Source organism: Pipistrellus hanaki, assembly GCF_964339955.1.
Source record: "Pipistrellus hanaki genome assembly, chromosome: 2".
In the NCBI taxonomy this organism is placed as follows: Eukaryota; Metazoa; Chordata; class Mammalia; order Chiroptera; family Vespertilionidae; genus Pipistrellus; species Pipistrellus hanaki.
The window spans coordinates 60,349,265-60,369,594 of record NC_140504.1 but is presented as its reverse complement, the minus strand read 5'-3'; the positions used below and the strand labels follow the sequence as shown (position 1 = coordinate 60,369,594).

Below are 20,330 nucleotides of genomic sequence, written 5' to 3'. Positions count from 1 at the left end.
ACCAGTCCTTTGAAACCCACCGCTCATAGTCAGAGTGCCCCACTGCCCCTTGACAGGGAAAGGTGTGCAGCACAGCAGGTGGAAGGCTTCCACGCTCTCTTCTGGTGCCATGACAGGCTGGAGCTGCCACGGAAATGGGGCAGAAGCAGGGAGGCACCCGGAGAAGGCAGGACCAGCCTGAGGTGACTTGAGGGATTGAGGGTGGGGCTTGAAGCAGCCAGAGAAGGCCAGAGGGGTTGGGGCTGGGTCAGGCATGCTGGAGCTCTGTATGGAGAGGTTCAGGGTCAAGGCAGGGTGGTGGGTGGGCGGGCGGGGCCTCGTGATTTTGCACGCTGGGCTCCTAGTATATAATAAAAACCTAGGTGGTGTCACGACATTGCCACAAGATGGCCACCCTCACGTTGTCACAAGATGGCTGCCACAAGATGGCCACCGTAAGATGGCTACCATAAGATGGCCAGCAGGGGAGGGCAGTTGTGGGTGATTTGGACCGGTAGGAGAGGGCAGTTGTGGGCGACCCGGCTGGCAGAGGAGGACAGTTAGGGGTGAACAGGCCAGCAGGGAAGGGCAGTAGGGGGTGACCAGGCCGGCAGGGGAGGGTAGTTAGGGGTGACCAGGCCTGCAGGGGACAGCAGTTAGGGCAAACAGGCTGGCAGGGGAGCAGTTATGGGATGATCAGGCTGGCAGGCAGAAACTATTAGGGACAATCAGGCAGGTAGGCAGGCGAGCAGTCCCAGATTGTGAGAGGGATGTCTGACTGCCAGTGGGATCGGGCCTAAATCAGCAGTTGGACATCCCAAAAGGGGTTCCAGATTGGGGAGGGTGCAAGCCGGGCTGAGGGACCCTCCCCCCCAGCACAAATTTCATGCATCCAGCCTGTAGTTCTTTATATAAATGTCCTTGCTTCCTTCCCTAGATTTCATCCAGCTTTCTACGTGATATCTTGCACCACACTCTCCTACTTATTACCGTAAGGATTACCTTTGGGGTATATTCGAAACATTGGGGTCACCTCTATGAATAGAAGTATTGAAAACTGAACTTTAACTGGTTCATATCCCCAGTATCACTTTACTGGGCTGTTTCCCAGCTGCCAGAGAGCAGAGATCCACTCAGTGTTCTCAGAAGCAATTCATTCCCACCCCACCTTTCCTGAAAGTCCTTCTGGACTCCTTTTTCCAGAGTTGAGAAACACTGAGATATAGTCTCAGTCTATGTCTACAAATGCACAGGTGGGTTATTCTGACCCTATTTTTTCAATTAATAGTTTATTAAGAAGGGAAGAGCAAGTCCTATAGTAATTCATTTAAGATACCTTCTTTGGTTGTGTAAAAAATAATTATACAAACAGCACATCTGAAGACCAGTCTCTTTCAGCCCCAGTGGCTCTGCATTCCTGCCCGGCGCCGGTAGAGGGCAGCAGCACACTGGCTGGCTCCCGGCTGCCTTCTGGAGAGGCACCTCCCCACCACTCACCAGACCAGAACCTTCCTCCTGGTCACAGTGCCAAAGGTTGTTTTGCCAAGCTCTGGCCGCTAGGCCTCTTTTCAGTTCTCTCTCTCTCTCTCTCTCTCTCTCTCTCTCTCTCTCTCTCTCTCTCTCTCTCTCTCTCTCTCTCTCTCTTACCCCGTTTCTCCCTCCCTCACAGTGTTAAAATTATACACTCTGATGAAGTCGCCCCTCAACCGGAAAATGAAAGCTCCAATGAAAAAGTTAGACAAGCCAACAATAACAAAGAAAGAAACTGGGAGAAAGGGGAAAGGGGGCTGGTGAGGGGGAAGGATTTAAGAACAAGAAAAGGGCAGATGTTTTGTAAATATATGCAAAGCAAAACTGGGTGTACCCTGAACACTTCCACCGAGAAACAGACCAATCATTGTGCACTTCCTCCCGCCACACTGGTGGGAGCTCTGCATTAAAAAAAAGAGAAAAAGGAAAAGAAAAAGAAAAGCGTGGCTGCAGGCACCTGCCTTTCAACAGTTAGCTCCGACATTCTGACTGAATATCTCCCAATTGTCCAAGGAGAACAAAACCATTTTCATCTTCCCTGTTAAGAGAAAAAGCCGGCTTCAAGGCTGGGAAGGCATTCTAAGGTGACTGGCAGTTGGGTTAGCCAGCGGGCCCTTCTGGTTTTTAACTCTCACTGTGCTGGCCCTGGCAACAAGTTTTGGACCGAAACAGCAGTGAGAAAGGCTGTGGAGGATGTTGGCTCTTTCCTGACTAGACCATATTGTATGTGGAAGGAAGTATGCATTAAAACATATTGATGACACGTAGGTATCATGCATGTAAAATGCATGGAAATTAACCAGAGAGGCGGCATTTGATGTATACATTTCACACTTCTTCGCACACATTGCGCACATACAGTGATGGCAGCGCTTTCTACAACATATGGAAAATAAATATTTTATCTGTGTGAGCTCTTATCAGTCTCCAGGGGCTTTGGAGAGCAGAGTGCTCTTTTCTATCTCCCTCTCCCAATTTTCTCCCCGCCAGACTCCCCTCTCCTGCGCATTAGTGTGCCTTCCACTCACCAGCCTGCTCGGATCGGAAGGAATTAGTGAGAACCTCCTTCAGATGAATAATTACTCAGTCATTAGATCATGATAATTTAGACCAATGATCTCCCCCCCCCCCACCCCCCCCATCTTTTTGGACTGGTAACCGTTTCCTAACTCCCTTTCCCAACAGCGCACTGGGAAAGGCTTAGTGGGGTGTTTGGGTTTGTGGGCAAAGGGCAGGTGGAAACGAGGCACCCAGTGAGAGTTGGTGGCAGGACTGTCTACGGCCTAGTAGCTGTGTGCTCTAGACAGGCCACTCTGCTTTTCTGAGCCTCTGTTTCCTCATCGGAAAAGTAGAAACAATAATAATAATACCTTCTAGGGCTGATGTGAGAAGTAAAGGAGATAATTCAGATGATTCATGTCAAGTGGGTGGCATATCCTGGCACAGGATCAGTGTGCCCAGTGATGGTAGCTCTTTTCACAGAGCGTGTCCCTTCTATGGTTTCTGTCTTTTCAGCTATAACAGAGCACTTCCTTTCTGTTAGTAATCTTTTTTAAGATATAGATTTGGGCAGAGGCAAATGAGCCGTAATTGTAGCAAAGGTGGAAAGAACGCTGGGACAAGTATCTCCTCTTGAGCGCTGTGATCTCACTGTATTAACCTCCTGACCCCTCCTGTCTGCTCACTTTGGTCCTGCTGCTGCTGTACCAAGAGCTTTCTTCACGCTGATGCTCGAACAGGCTACCCTTGGCCTATGGAAGCCCATCAAACCTGAGCACTGTGGTCTATTCATTAAAACCAACCTTTGGCACTCTCTCATCATGTGTTCTTACAATTTACTCTTTCACTACTTGGTCTAATGTTCTCACATCAATGTAAGATGTTTTTGTGATATAACATTTTATTCTCTCTCTCTTCTTTTAACCTTCTTGGCAAGGCTGACTTACAATGTTTTTCAGTATATATCTCCCCCACTGTATCAGGCAGGATCCTGGCAAGAAACAGATGGTATACTCAAAGGTTTGAACTGAAGAGAGTTCAATGAAAGGATTATACTGAGGTTCAAATGAGGTTAAGGGACCCTTAAGGGATGGTGAGCATCAGGGACTAACAGCGTGGGAAGCTGTTAAATCTCAGCTTTAAACCGTTAACCTGAAGGAGCAAGACAGGCGTGGCTGGGAAGAGGCTGGATTAATAATGCGGTGGCCTCACTCTCCTCCCACTCTCACACCTCGCTGATCTCTCCTTTAGGCCAAAGTCAAGGGGAAGCCAGAAGAGAAGACAGCTGGGCAACGGAGTCCAGAAAGGCCAGCCTCCGGGCCACAGATCAAGACAGAGAGTGGTCCTGGGGTTTTGTTTGTGTCCATCGGGGATGGAGGGAGACTATCAGACATGTCTACAGTCTTCTTTCCCTCTCCGTTCCTTCACCCTTTGTTTCTCAATCTTACTTTCTGGAAGGAAAGACACAGCAAAATAAAAGGGAATCAATTCCCTTTTAGTGTCCACCTACCTATGTTGTCTGTTTGCCATTTTCAGGAGAAGAAAACGGAGTGTAAGCTCCATGACAGCAGGTGTTGGTGTTTGTTTGCTGCCATAACTGTGGTGTCTAGAGGAGTGCCTGGCACATATGAGATGTCCAGTGAATTTTAGCTGACTGAGTAAATACACTCTTCTCTGCTGGGCCAGACACTATATATACATTCCCTCATTTAATTTTCACAGCAGTCCAGGCAAGTAGGCTGGGCCCTGAGCATGCTCTTACAGTAGTGTGGGAGTGGGTAGGTTTTAAAATCTAACACCCCCTTTATACCCATCCCAAAGCCTTGAGACCTGGCCCAGGGCATTGTCAACCCACAGGAAGGCACAAAGCTTTGTAATTAGTCCACATGCTTATACGTTAATCACCTTCTTGCTTTTTGCACCTAGCAGGTGACTCCAAGTTTTGTCATTATTTCTCTTTCATATATGAGGAAGCTGAGTTTTTGAGAAGCACAGGCTGCAAGAAGGGGACCCAATCTGTCTGTTCTCTAGGACCTGTTGAATGTGAAAGCAGGTGCTGGCTTTCTGATCAGGTGAAATACTTTCAATGGCAGAAACAGATGCTGACCTGCAGGCTGAATGGTGATTTTCATGAAACCTTAGGTCCTGATTTCTGGGTCTGGGTCTCGGCTCTGTGCAACACAGGGAGGTGGGAGTGGTGGAGACTCTCTCCTCTCCCAAAGGATACAGATACCTCAACACCTGCCTGCGTCGCAGTACTCCTGTGCTACTCCCACTGGCACTGTTACTCCGTGATGAAGAAAAGCTCAGAGAAACACCTGATGTGGGGATCCTAAGGCACACCTTACACTTGAACATGAGGATGAAGGAAGGTGCTGACACAGTATGTTCCTTGCATAGGTAGGAAATGAAGAACTCTGTTTGATCTGGTGTCACATCTTCAGTCCCTAGTCAGCTGGCCCCGTTGTACTGCAGAGCCCTCCGATGGCCCCCTCTCCATTCGGGCAGGTGGCCTGCCTGTCAACTGCACGTTTGCTACCATCAATCACAACTCAGGCAAAGCATTCAAGATATAAAGTAACACAACACAAAACAAGACAAGACAAAACCTCTGGTGTTACCCCTTTGGGTTTGATATTTGCCAGAATAGCTATAAAGACATAGAAAATGAAAATGTGAAAATCCTACCTGAAGCCTAGGAGGGGCGTGAGCCTCCCAGGCTTAGCATTTTCCAGGAACAGATGCCTGGAAAATACTATCCCATCACCTGCCTCACGCCATATAGGAGAATTTGTGACTATGACACATAAGAGTAAGTTTTTGTTTCAAAGTGTGAAATTACGTTATTTTGCATGCATAGCCTCTAAGTGATGTAAATGCCTGCCTTTTCTAGTAAGAACCCCCCATGCAAAATATTCATCTGTTATTTTAGTAATGATTAATAAATACTTGGTATCAATCTCTCATCAGTGTTTTCCTATAGGCGTCCCACCTCCTACAGCAACTTATTTCTGTACCGTGCCTTGGAAGAGCTGTACTGCTCCTACGTACATGCCTGCTACAGAGGGAACTAAACCCAGTACGCGAGCTATGCATTCCGATGGCAGAGCTGAGCTGGATACAAAGGCTGAGAGATGTGGCTGAAGGAGTCCAGTGCCCCACGGGGTGGGCCTTGGTCCCCGAGAGTAGCAAGGAGGCAACAGCACAGGCACAGAGATGCTCAGACAACAGACAGAAATGGGTGAGGAAAGCAGGCGTGGATTTGACCAGGGTGGCATGAAGCTCCAGTGAGGTGCAGCAGAGTGGCACAGTGAGGTGGCGAGAGCTGCCTCTGCTTCAGGCAGCGGTGCAGATGAGCAAGCAGAGCAGCACAACTCATGCACAGTGCCCTCAGGTCCCGCTAGGCACAGCCTCCTTCCCCCATCCCCCTTTGGAGAGGAGGGCAGAATGCTGCCCAGGGGCGCACTGCAGGTTGGAAGCCAAGAACTGCTGCAGGCGCCTCAGGACTGAGTCCGTCACTGCATTACCTCACTGCATCAAACAAATGAAGCCCTCTAAAATTTCATCTGCTTTTACAATTGTGTGTGTGTGTGTGTGTGTGTGTGTGTGTGTGTGTTTTAATTAAAGTGAACCAAGAGGCCTATCATTGGAAGCATAATGTACTCACAGTAGTTTCCAAACAAATGGTGTCACTCTTCAGGTAAATCACTCCAAGGCTTGGGCCTAGTGCAGATGTTCATTGGGGCAGGGGACAGAGCGTGGCCGCATCTAGATCAGAGGAGAGACAAACAAAAGGAAGGCTGCTGAGTGAACAGGTTATGGCGATCATCTGTTCCCATAGACACAGAACAGCGAGACTTGGTTGAGAGGCTGGTGAGCACCTTGGCACCAGAGGCAACTCAGGGAAGGGGCTGGAGAGGATGTCCTCCAGGCTCCCTTTTCAGTGTTCCTACCTGCAGGCCTGTGTGGTCTGACAGCACTGGCAGCACCCTGGCAGCGCAGGGGGAACTGATTTTGTGTTTTTAGTTGGAAGCTGTGGTGGAGGGTAAGGGATGGGGAAGAGGAGGGAGTGTCAGTCAACTTTGCCATAGCCCACTCTTCCTCCAGTGTTCCTGATTCCGCTGCAGTCTCTCTCTTCAGTGCTCAATTCTTACCCATTTTTTAAATAAATATATTTTTATTGATTTTTAGAGGGAGAATGAAAGAGAGAAAGATCAATGATGAGAAACATCTATTGGCTTCCTCCTGCACAGCCCCCGCTAGGGATCAAGCCCATAACCCAGGCATGTGCCCTGATCAGAATGGAACTGGTGACCTCTTGGTGCATGGGTTGATGTTCAACCATTGAGCCACACTGGCTAGGCAGTTCTTACCTATTTTCAAGACACCCACTGACCTGGCCATATTTCTGAGCTCTTAACTTTTTTGTACCGTTCACTGCAAAGGCTCCATGTCCTCTAACCTGTGGAGTTCAGCCTCAGGAGCTACTGAATGAACTACCACCTGTCTCAGAGCCACAACTCAGAGGCCTTTCCCCAGGTTTTGCATCTTTGGCCACATTGGGTTGAAATGATCCCCGAAGCCCTCCTCCCTTCTCATAGGGACCCTGCATTACTCTGACTTTCCTCCTATCTTCAGTTCTCTTTTCTGCCTCCCTCACTGGCTAGTCTTCTTTCCCCTGTTCCTAAGCTTAGATATTCCTCAAGATTCTCTCCTCAGGTTTTGCCTCAAACCCCCCCCCCCCCCCATGATCTCAACAATCCATTTTCCACAGAGAACACCCACACTGCTATCTTCAGTGTTTGCTTTTGTCTACAGAGCTCCAGCTATTTGTCTAAATAACTGCTGGTAATGGGCTCATTCATTCATTCAGTGTTTGTATACACACCTGGAAAAGATGAATACTCCATGAAATATTGCACGAGCATTTCAAATTCAGAAAGTTTTAAACAGAATTTATTTTCTGTTTAAAATAAATATATTCCTTCTCCAACCTCCTTCTCTCCTGGAGAAGGTACCATCTTTCTCCAGTTACTTGGACATACAATGGAGGGATCTTCTCCAACATCTCCTTTTCTTTTGCTTCCCAAATCAAATCGGCTGCCAAGTTCTGTGGTTTTTACTCAGGCTGTGATTCCTTAATCAATACCTGCTTTCTATCCCAACGCTGATCACCTGTTACCAGGATTACTTAGGGAGCCTCCTAACTGCCTTCACTTCCTCTTCTCTTTACCACTAGTCCATCCTTCATAATCAATATTGCATTCCTTTCTCTAAAGTACCACTTCAAACAAATCACTTCTTTGCTCATTTGCTTACTTCTCAGTTTGGCATTCAGGGCCCCAAAACATAGCCCCAACCCAATTTCCTAGTCTTAGCTCTACAGTCCATTCTCCACTGCTGCGAAGTCCCACCCCTTCCCACCATGTGCATGGTGATGCTCCCCTTTCCCAATGTCCACATATCTTCAAGGGCCATCCAAATGCTACCTCAGTTATGAAGCATTTCCCAAAAGGAAAGTGAATTCTGAGGCACTTTTGCACTAAGCTCTTTGCACATTCTATTGATTATGTTTACTATATCTCCCCCATCTCTAAACCCCTTGAAAGCAGAGACAGTTTTTACTTTGTATGCCCTGTATTGTGCAAAGCCCAGCACACAGGTTTGCACTCAGCTGATGTCTGCTGAACTGCATTTAAAAGGAAAAAAAGACTCTTGCTTAGAGTCAATGGAAGCTAAGACTGAATTGGAAAGACCTTTAAGCTCATCTACTCCAACCCCCTCATTTTATCAGTTGAGGAGATTAAAGGCACCGACTTGCTCAATGATAACTTATATAAAAGCTCTCAAGTCTCTAACCATCTCTCAGTGCTTGCTCAGCACCAACAGGCCCAGCAGACCATCAGCATTGACCAGACAAGATTGACTCAGGGGTAGGGAGTGTATCACCTGTAAGGATATGCTAGGGTCCAAGAGATGAAGAATTTTGCTTCACTTATTCACTTCAATAAACCGAACTCATAATTATCTATGTATAGTTAAATAATGTTTTAAAAATGAGGTGGATTTAAAGAACAAGGAAGCAAACCTTTCTAACAGTACCGGCAGAAACAATCACTACAATATTGCAGATACCACCGGGGCGATAAACTCAGGGTGAAAACCAGAATGAAGGAATTTCTCACGCTTTGCAAACGCCATGGGTTCAGCTGAAGTTCTTGGTGAGAGCATGCTGCAGCAATTCTATGCTTAAATTTATGACCTTATGGAAACACGGGCTATTGGCAATTTTGCTATTATGGCACCTCAACACTTCTTTCCAATCTAGTTTTGCCCAGTATTTACAACTTTAAAGTTTTACTTATTTTTTTCCGTTAGATCACGAATCTAGATATATGCCGATGACTCCTCCCATGTCTTCTAATTTCCTTCCCTTGTTCTCCTCTTGTGGTAGAAGAAACATTAATTGTTTAATCTCATCTCTATCCTCAAACGGAGTCATTTTCTCTCACCCGAAGATGAGAAAGCCGAACCTAACACCCTGTGGGGATAACACTGTTTACCCAAGTTAAGAAATCACAGTAGTTTTTCCTTGGCCACAAAAACTCAGCCTTTAAATGGCAGCCTACAGAAGGACAGGACTTCCTCTGACTCCCAGGTGAGTAGTTTGCTCACCACTACTCGCCAGAGGACAGCTTGGCACTATTAATCACACTCTTTGCAGCCAGTACGGTAGAGCCATGCTATGCACCGAAATGTCCATTAACTCTCCACACCCCAGGAGCCACATAAACAGTAAATGGGGCTCAAAAGCTCTTCATAGAGCTCTTCTTACTAAACCATCACATGGCTGGACAGGCCATCAACACTTCACCAGACAAGCCTGGTCTTTTCTCCCCTAGCAACTACATTAAAACGATGAGGGAAATCACTGATCGATATGTCTAGTACATTGCAGTGAAACATTGTCTGGAAGCCTACAATTTCATTGTGTAATTAGATGAGTGTACATTCTAAATATGCCTAGCATTTGATTTGAATTGTGCATTTTATAATTAAATGGAAACATAATCTCTCCGTTCCCCAATCCAACTCCTCTTTCTCAATCCTACATCATGTCATTATGATCTTCCTTTCATTTTTTTTTTTTTTTTTTTTTTTTTTTAGCAAATTGTCACCTATCCCCTTCTTCTTTCCTCTCATGCTTTAGCACACACCCGAGGGTCTATTAATCAGAATTGTCACATGGTGTGTCGTGTTCTATTGTTTAAAGGGTGGTTCTCCTCTAAAAAAGACTCAGTGAAAATGACTTCATGACGTTTCATATTTATTCTTTTTCAATGATTTCCATAACCAGTGTAGTCACAGTTTTAAAGGCAAAAGATAATTTTGAGAGGCTGTGGGGCCACACATGCCTCCCATAATCAGAAATACAGCTGTGCTCCTTGCCTCTTACATCATCCCTGTAATAGCCTGCTCTGGGAACCCAGCTGGCACAGCTCTTGCTGGTGTCAGAGGCAGGAGACTGGAGTCCTTTCCATTCCCACCTGTGTTTCTGACATCTCTGCAGCTCTGTCTTGGAAGTCCTTGGGGAGCAGAGCTGTTATGTAACACACAGCCATATATTACTGTGAGGCACTTCCTGCAGAGGTCTTATTCCCATTCTTTAGAAACCACACCAAGTCATTCTAAAGTGACAACCGGGGCCTTCATGACTAAAGCTTACAAAAATAATAATAGTAACAATAATAGCTGCCATTTATTAGACCTCTAAATGTCAGGGACCATGCCAGGCATTTTGATATGCAAATATATTCTCATTTGATCCTCACAGTAATGTCATGCTGCAGGTGTTACCATATCCATTTCGCAGATGAGGAAAAGTAAGGCTCAGAGAACTTAAATAACCATTTCAAGATTAGGAAGCTGTGTATAGTCAAACCCAGACCTCTCTGACTCTAAATCCGGGCTTTCCCCCCCACTATACAGCAACTCTTCCAACCCAGCATGGACACATTCTAGTACCCACTGTGATCTCGGTGCAAGAAAGATGCTTATGCTGTTTCCATGAGGACTCAAAGCCCCTGAAAGAAGTGAGAGCACAGACCTCTGGTGAAGGAACTCTTTCAGAAACTGTCAATACATTTGGCTTCTTCCTAGCTCCTCCTTATCAGAAGATGAGAAGTCTTCTCTACCTTACAGCAGTCTTCTCAAACTGGAATGGTGGAGGTGAATTCTGCATTTCTAAGGAGCTCCCAGGTGAGGCTGCTGACACTGGTATGGCACCACAGGTCTGGCAACTGACACTGGACTTCCCACCTAGGGCTGTGTTTAAGGAGCAGGTCAAGCTGAACAACTTGGCTAACAGCTCGCAAGGCTTGACTGCCTTCTGATTCTGGGGCAGTGTGTCAGGTCATCAGGCATTAGACAGAATTTGAGGAGTTTCCGGCATAGAGCATATTATGAAAAAAAAAAAAAATCATTTCTAGGTCCCTCAGGACTTTCCTACCCACATTGGAAATTAAAATGATAATGTCTCTAACATGTAAAGTTCCTATTTTTTATATTATTATTTTTAACAATAATTATCTGGTAATAATTCAAATAACACCTTTCCTCTGAGAAATTCAATGAGCTTTACTAATCTTAATTGTCTAACAGCAATTCCCAGGTGTAGATAAAGCTGACTCAAAGATCACAGTAAATTTAAAATTGTGCCACTTCCCTCCTCTCTTCGTCCCAAATGTAGAGATGAATTAGTGGTGAGGGGTTACTAACTGGCAAATACCCACTATATTATAATTTTAGGCACAGAGAATTTCATAAAACAAGGGTCAACCCAAGAAATAATCAGCAAAGAGGTAGTTGTGGGGACCAGAATGTTGGTCAGAGAGAAAAGGAAGGAGAGTTCAAAGGAGTAGGAATAGAGAAAAGAAAGTAAAATCCTAGAAATAGCTGGATGACCTTGGATGAGTCATTTTACCTCTAGGTGGTTTAGCTTTCCATGTGTAACAAAGGAGGTGGATTTTAGGATTTTGAAGGTCCCTTAAAATTCTAAATAGTCCCTTGAGCAGAAAGATGTGGGAATTAAGTAGCTCATCAACCTGTTAAACCATTAAACCTGTTAAAGAAATCTATTTGACTTTTAACTGTTTAACTAATTACCTAAAACGAATTCCCAAGTCTACCTCACAAATCCCACCTTTCTGGAAACTGGTGAGAAAACCATTTAATGAATCAAGGCACTACAGGCATCGTGGCCAGACAAACCACTCTGGAGCCCAGCCTCAGCTTTGCGAGGCTATAATAAATGTTTTACTTTAAGGAGATGCGGCTCCTTAATTAACCATTAGTTAATACCCATGTCCAGAAGAAATACCTTGGATGTTTTGGAGACCCCGGGGATGGCCCTGCCAATAGAAGGGCACACTGTTTTGTCACATTAAATCTAAGTTAATTTTCTCCATAGAGACCTCTTGATTCCTCTTTGACAATTCACAAACTCTGTTAATAACATTTGCACATCCTAGGAGCCTTCGCACTGTCAGGTACTTTTGATTCTTGTTTTTAAATTAAAGATCTTTGGGGTCAGGTGAGCTATATACACATATCTCAATATATACACATATATGCATACATATATACGTCTGATGGTGATTTGTCTGGTTTCATGAATACCTAATGATGGAAACCCCCTCTCTAAGTCATTTGACAGTGGAATCTCCCTGCTCAGGAAAGCCAGCCACAGGTCCTGGTTATTGCATCATTGTAACTCTGTGATGAGGATTCCAACACGAGCATCATTTATGGTGCAGCATGTTATTGGTGTTATGCCTTGCCCCTTGCACTGAGTATGTTTTCTGGACTAATTATTGCAGTTTGTGCCTAAATAGAAAAACAGGTACCAAGAACATTGAAATGGCATTATACTGGAGAACACAATGTCACTGTCTCCCCAGTGAAGGCCATGTCTCTTTTCCTGCTTCATCACACTGTGTGGCAGATCCTGTGCTGGGCACTTTTCACACACTGTTTGACATTATTTTTGTAATCACCCTTAGGGATGGAAATTATATTCTAATTTTTTAGATGTGGAAACTGATGCTTAACATGACAGGTGAGGTAATTTGCCATAGAAGTCAGAGCATAGCAAAACAGGGTTCACAGCCAGGTTGTAATCATAAGCTCTAGGTCTGAACTATACCTAACCTGTAGTCACTAAACCACTGACCTCCTGCCTTCGTTCTACTCTTCATTTGAGGTCCTCAGCATAGGCTCATACTAGATTCTCCATCCTGGTCCTCTAATGCCTTCTTTAAGCCATTTTTATCCTTCTTCGAAACCTACACTTGATTTGTTTTTTCTCTCTATTTTGATGGACACTTCAATCCAAAAACATACTACCATTATTTTTCAACAGATCTTTATCACCATTTTCTCTTGCTACTTTTAATTATTATTTTAATTCCAATTTACATTTTTAGCACTTCACCTTTGATGCAAATGTTCCAACCCCAGTTTGAGAACTCCTCTTCCTGAATGCCTAAATCCACTCTTTCCACTAGGTCCATCAGTAGGCCACTACTGGCTTCACTGGATGTCTTTGTCAGTCTGACTTTACCCAACCATTCTAACACTGCTCTCAATCACCTCTGGATTTCCTTGTTCCCTGATCTTCTATATACGTGACCACTTCTTATGTTCTTCACCCATGAATCTATATCAAAACTTACCATTCCCTCCCACTGTTAGGAAACCCTATACATGCATGCCATCTGAACTCTCATTCCTATTTGGTGTGGTTTTGAAGGACAAGCCTACACTAGTTTTCTCTTAATATATCCTACTTTATCAAGTTCCATTCTCTTTTTCAGTTGATAACATTCCCTCCTACATTAGTAAGAGGATCTTGACCATCCAGTGTGGTGAACTCATACTAGGCTCTCATCTCCTTCTCCAATATCTTTGAATTTTCACCATTTGGTTTCCTCAAGATATATCTATACCTCTTTCCATATTCTCTTCCTATCTTGGAGGTTATCCTTTCTACTTTTCATCTTTAGCTTTCCCTTTGGTTCCATCAGTTTTATCTTCTTCTCTGTTGTTGATGACATATCCACTCATAACAGTGAGAGATGGCTCTGCCTTCAACTCCTGCCCTTATAAATCATTCCAGGTGGTTTATCTCAAAGGGAGTTTTAGAGAACACTAGAACTTGACGATGCATCTCAAAAAAGGTTCTTTAGTCAGACAAATGTAGGAAACACTGCACACTTTATGTCCTTCTTGCAAACTCACAATGCACATAAGAATATTAAAGGTGCATTGTTCACACTCGTTGGATTACAGATCTCTCCCTCAATCCCCACCCTTTTTAATGGAACACTTATTAACCCTAGATTATACTTAGAGAAAATATGCTTTAATGGATTTCCCCTGGTTCCAAATTCTTTTAAAAATATATTTTTATTGATTTCAGACAGGAAGGAGGGGGAGAGAAAGATAGAAACATCAAGGATGAGAGAGAATCATTGATCGGCTGCCTCCTGCATGGCTCCCACTGGGGATTGAGCTCTCAACCTGGGTCCGTATGTTCCTGACTGGGCATCGAACTGTGACCTCCTAGTCCATAGGTTGATGCTCAACCACTGAGCACACCAGCAGGACATGGTTCCAAATTCTTTAGCCTGGATATGTAAGTTCACTGAATCTATGTCAAATAAGCCCTCTCAGATTTTCTTTCCATTAATACCCCATTTGGTCTAACCAGTTAACTTATAGAGCACATTTGTATCTCTGAGCCCCTGAATATTTTGGCTGCTTGGAATGTCTCTATAACTTTATTTTTTTCTCAGCTAGGCCTCACCCCTCTTTCAAAGCCCATGTTAGAGCATGTATCCCTTCTGAAACTTTTCCCCTGAAAATTGCTTTGGCCTATATAGGCTGCCGCCACTCACTTAGCATTTAGACAAATGGCTATAGCTTAACGCTTATTTTCTACATTATAGGTGAGTCTGTAGATTCTCATGGAACTTGTTTTATAAATTTCTGAAACTTCAGCACCTAGCATACACTTTGTGCATAGTATGGGGCTAACAACATGTTAATGATTGCCATACACAAAAATGGATGACAGTGGGGTCTGGCAGATGGGAACTTGGTTTCTGTAGCTATTGGGACACTTTAGGATGTTGCAGACCCAGGAGGGACGTACCACCATCTTGTTGGGAAGAAACACTGCTCACCATCACATCATCACTTCTGCAAATGATAATGTGAGTGCTTTGGAGAGATAAAAGCTACATCTGGAAGAGCAAAGGTGGCTCTATTCTCAGATACAAATAAGAATTTGCATTAGTTGACACCAAATGGGGAGAATTGTAGGATGATCTGGGAACATCAAAGGACTCATGAAAGGAACCAGTGGAATAAATGCCTGTCTAATGATAAGATCACCACTCGTGAACACTGAAAAAGGCTGTTTCCTATGCGAGGAAATTGGGGGCAGTCTTGTGTGAGGATCCACTGCCTATCCCTATGCCTTGTATACAGAGAACTTGGCAATAAGGTACAGAATGTGCTCCTGCTGCCCAACCTCTGTCTCTGGATCAGTCTGGGGAAGTCAAGGCAACTTGGCTGCCACTAGTACAATCCGTAAGCCCCACGCTCTGAATCTCCATCTTTCCCTAAAGTTTTTATGGCCACATCACATGAGCACAGAGTAGGTGTATGCTCAGGTGAGTGTGCAACATGCAGATATTAAGAGGCTTTGAGTTTTCCAGATCAGATGTTTTCTGAAATTGGGACTTAATGGGTTTCCTGAAAGTGAATTTGTAGTGAAGTTAGGATTAGAAATTTGGTGTCTTGATGCCTAACCAGGGAGTTTTATTCTGAGAGAAGAGGTTAGCTTTCTTCCTTACAACTACAGCAACAAATGATTTTCATGTACTAGCAGAGGATGCATTTCATGAAAGTACAGCCTGTGAAATATTTTGCTACCTTCTTGTACCAATATACAAAGTGGTACCCAAACAAAAGATTTAATTAAGAACTATTTATAAATGAGAATGTTTATTTATCTTTACTTTCAAATAGGTGTAGACTATATATTGTAATATGTGAAAAATAGTAGGCTAATGGTACAAATTCTACAATAGAAAATTCTGTGTTGGTCCTTAGTTAGAATTCCTAAGCACACAGTAGATAATTTATTAGTATTAGTAACCAATTAATAAGTGTTTTTAAAACTGAACTTTTTATTGTGGGGGCTATTCGGTGGGTAAAGCTAAATGGCTTAGATATTTTTCTATCCTGCCCCTGTTTAGAGTTGCCTGTCTGGACAGTTTACATATTTACATGGAAATGAAGGGTGGCCTGACTCTGGGATGTGTTATGGGCCACTGGCTCAGGCTGCTGTTATCTGAGAGCCAGTTTCTGCAGTTAAATAGTATAGTTTCTTCTTTTTGTTATAAAAACAGATGTTTACTTTTTTATGTTCTGGGTGAAGTCTGAGATCTCTCCACCTCTCTCCTGGGTGTCACCCACAGTGGAGATGAGGTACTATTGGCAATGGTTTTCACTGGTCTAGATACATTAAAGGTTGTGTGCTACTTTCACAAACACTCTTTAAGAAATGAGTTTTCCCCATCATGAGTTACATAGATGAGAAGATTGAGGAGGGGGAGAGGGAGGTTTCAGTTTCCCAGCTAATGAGCAGAGGTGCTTAGTCTAAAACCAAAGTTTTCAGTAGGGACTCAGGTCTCCCCCCGCATGCCCCATCCCCAACACACACACATACAAGCCACAGTTGTCAACAAGTATTGTAGCACCTCTGAGGAGCAGGGCACTAGATGGAGAATCACACGTTGGCCTCTTCTTCCTGGACCTGATAAGAACTAGCCTTGTGATGCTGTAAAGTCACTAACTTTTCTGAACCCTCTAAAACCACGAACAAGGAGTCATTGAATGACATGATTCCCTTCACAATGCGTAACCTCTCACCTGTAGAACAGCAGTGGTTAATGGTGCGTGCTCTGCCTATCTCAAAGTCACGAGGCTAAATAAGCTGATGCACTTGAAAGTGCTTTGCCCTCTGTGAGGCGCCGAACGGGTGCAGCCTCAGGAGTGCTGCCGGCCGGAGGAAGGAGGAAAGAGTTACCTGTGTGGGGGGCTGATGGCCAGGCACTTCCACTCAGATTCTGTGAGAGGCTGTATTAAAGCACTGGCACCAGCTCCAACCCCACTCCTGCCCCCTCTCCTAGCGACGCTGCAGAGCACCACTTGAGCAAAGTTAGCTCAGCAGCTGAGCCAAACACTCAGGTTCCAGCCTTTCTGAGCAGAAGCTACAGAGCATCCTGAACCACACCACTGCTCCCCCAGGGGTGTCAGGCACACTGGGAGAGCAGGGGCAGGTCAGACACCATTGCTCTGGGGCCGGGTTTTCTCGTGCACACAATCCCAGCTCACACGGTTCAACTTGGCAGCCCGAGGAGACAGAAAGGGCCCAGCCTGAGCAGAGCCTCCTCTCCTGCTCCCCGAGTGCTCTGACGGAGGCAGAGGGCATCAGCAGAGTGGCTGTACCGCGCCGGCATTGATTTCTCCAGCCTTTGTCTGCGTCTGGTTTCTGTCTCGTTTGGAGGTGGTTACTGTTACTACAAGCAGCATGAATCATGTCTCTGTTAAAAAACAGAGCTTCAATTGTCTTACATAACCCCTGGTAACTGAACGTCTAATAATAGCAAGCCATTTACAGGTAGGGAGTCTGTCTTCCTCCCAGACACACACACACACACACACACACACACACACACACACACCTACACAAATACACACTACTCCCAATGCTTCACAGTAAAGCGAGACAGGCAGGGAGGAGGCAGAGGGAGAAAGGGGCCAGAACAATTGATTTTATTTGGATTTTAAAATATACTGAATAATGATGCATCACAGGGCCTGATGACCGATATTTTTAACTGAGCTAGTTTAATAAACTGTAGAAAACAAGCATTCTGCCGAAACCGGTTTGGATCAATGGATAGAGTGTCGGCTTGGGGACTGAAAGGTCCCAGGTTCGATTCCGGTCAAGGGCATGTACCTTGGTTGCGGGCATATCCCCAGTAGGGGGTGTGCAAGAGGCAGCTGATCGATGACTCTCATCGATGTTTCTAACTCTCTATCTCTCTCCCTTCCTCTCTGTACAAAATCAATAAAAATATATTAAAAAAAAAAAAAAAAAAAGAAAGAAAACAAGCATTCTTCTTCACAGTATTTGAACAGCAAGGAACCCCAAACATACCAGACAAACTCGTTCTCTAACACACTACTATTTTAAAAACCCTGTTGTGCCCAAGTGTCATCAACCCCAAAGACTACCAGGGAGCCGAATCCGATGCAATTGCAGAAAGCCTGTATTTATTTCGGACTAGTCCGAGCCCAGTCTCACCCACACCAAGGAGGGCATGGGCGAGAAAGAGGAAGAACTTAACATATCAATGGGTTTTATAGGGAGGGTGGTGCCGATACCTTGGCTGACCTGATTGGTTGGGTTAGGCCTAGGGTCCAGTTACCGGGAGCTGGACCCGCCCCACCCTGCCCTCTCACCCCACCTGCCCTCTTACCCCGCCCTGCCCCCTCACCCCGCCCTGCCCTCTCACCCAAAGATGGGAAGGCAAGTGTAGGGGGTTGGGGGTAGGTTAGCAGTTTCCTTAGATTGGCTACTAGTTTGTACCAATTAGGTTTAATTTTCAAAAGACTTTTTTCTCCTCTCCTTTTTGTTTGACCAGAGATAGCTATTCCAATGGTTCTTGGCTACAGTCATTGCACAAAAGTCCAGAGAAGGAAAAGCAACAGAGAAGGTAGCGTCAATGACCCCACTCTGCAGGCTACCCGGTGCTGGGCACTGTTACCTGAGCCACTTTGGCAGAGAGAATCCTGAGTCTGTAGGCTTGTATTTTTCTCATGAACATAATCTCTGCCTTGTAAGACACGATGAGGTCTTTCCATACATGATCCCCACTCAGCCACCCGCTAAGGTGATTACCAAAGAAAACACCAAATAACAATAAGACAGACTGAAAAAAGGACTCTTAGAAAATTATGAAGTTTTTCTGTAAATCACTAATTTGGTAAAAAAACAAAAACAAAAAAAACAACACAAAAAAACCCCATCAAAACAAACAAACCCACCAAAACAACAGGCTCTAGATAGCAAATTAAAAGGTGTAGGAGGTAAGAAAAGAACACAAATCTGTAACATTCCTGTCTTCGTTTCCTCACTGGCTGGTCTTAGCCATCCTAAGAAATATCACTGCAGATATCACATGTACATTAGACAGGGGAGGAGTTTATAGAAATCACAGGTGGAGACTACATCTTGCCACTCATTTGGGCTTGGCCACAGAAGGAAAACTTGCCTCCCTGTTTTGACTGTCCAACATCATGAAACAGTGAATGAGGCTACTTCAGCAAAGAATGTCCTAGGACACACCCACTTTGAAGACCAGCACCTGGGCTATTCTGCATGCTCTTCAGATGTTTAGAAATAGAAAAAGCCATATGGATATAGTTATATGTCAGGATGGAAGTGTGTTCCCTCAAAATAGGATTTAACGCTGCCTATTTCTTTTTGGAATATTATCCAAATCAATAAGCAAAAGAATTTTGAATAGAAGCAGAAGAGAAAGAAAAAGCATTAAAAAAAAAAAAAAAAAAAAAAAAAAAAAGAGGAAGGGAGACGAAGAGGAAGGGAGATTACTCACGTCCCAGTATCCCACCTGAAAACTCGGCTGGAGTGGATAATAAATCCTCTACACTGCTCTCCTGGTCTTTGCTCCGTGCCATACAGATGAGGTTTCTGGAGGAAATGAGTTCTAGGTTTTTCTCACAAATATTCAAATGCAGAACAGTAGGGATCTTGAAACCACCCCGCATAACAAGAGAACCACAGGGGTGGGATGTGGCCGATGGGGCTAGGCCCTGCGGCTTACTTCCTCCCCTTTGTGAATTAAATTTTTCTTAGAGTTGGAATGCTGGTGGGCTGAAGGTTTTGATAAAAACAGCCATGAGATGACACAACTTTCTTCACAAAAGACTTTTCCCCTCTAACTACTGAGAATATATTGCTGAATGGTTCCTGCTTCTGCAAGAGTGGGGAATTTGCCTCTTCTCTTGGCCTCAAAATCCAGGCCAATCTATCCATCAGAGGCAATGATGTGGACCTGAAATTTCAGGGCACTGTGTCAGCCCGTTCCTTCACAGTGTGTGTTTGGCACCTGAGCAAGGACTCAGTGGGCCAGACACATTTAAAAGGTAAAAGTGGATTATTATATTATCTTGCATTGCAACAATAAGTATTTCTGGGTTTTTGCTGACAATTAGATCATAATAACCATGTGCGGTGCAACCAAACACATGACATTGTATCAGAAGCTTAGAGTTAACTTTCAAATGAAACAGACTTCTTTGCAAAAGAGAAAGGGTTGCTGTTTTCCTCTCCTTTCAGTAAGCGCTATTGAATGCCTATTGTCAGGATGGACTCTTCATTCACAGAAGGGAAGTGGGCTATGCCAGACTCTCACCATGTTCTTCCTCCTCTATCACAAAACAAAATATCGGTAAGACACCAAGCACAGCTGTTTTTGAACTGGATAGGTAATCAGTAGGATAGAAGGAACTGGTGATAGTGATAAAACTGTGGGAATGACTTCCTCAAGAAGGTACAGCAGCTTAAGAAGGTCTCAGGGACAGTTCAGAGAGAGTAAGTGAGCAGATCTGGTCTGACCTATTTATGCGTTCCAACAAACATCTGAAAGTCCAGAAACCTG

At 44.5% G+C, this 20,330-nt stretch overlaps 1 protein-coding gene across 46 annotated transcripts in view; it reads right to left on the bottom strand.

The window, feature by feature from the left end:
* Window positions 1-20,330, bottom strand: part of ZBTB20 (zinc finger and BTB domain containing 20) — an 818,830-nt gene that overhangs the window by 72,808 nt on the left and 725,692 nt on the right. For all 46 annotated transcript variants that reach the window (XM_084873935.1, XM_084873937.1, XM_084873945.1 and 43 more), the window contains one exon: window positions 6,176-6,276. The gene's annotated coding sequence lies outside the window, so the exon portion shown is untranslated. The remainder of the gene's footprint in view (window positions 1-6,175; window positions 6,277-20,330) is intronic.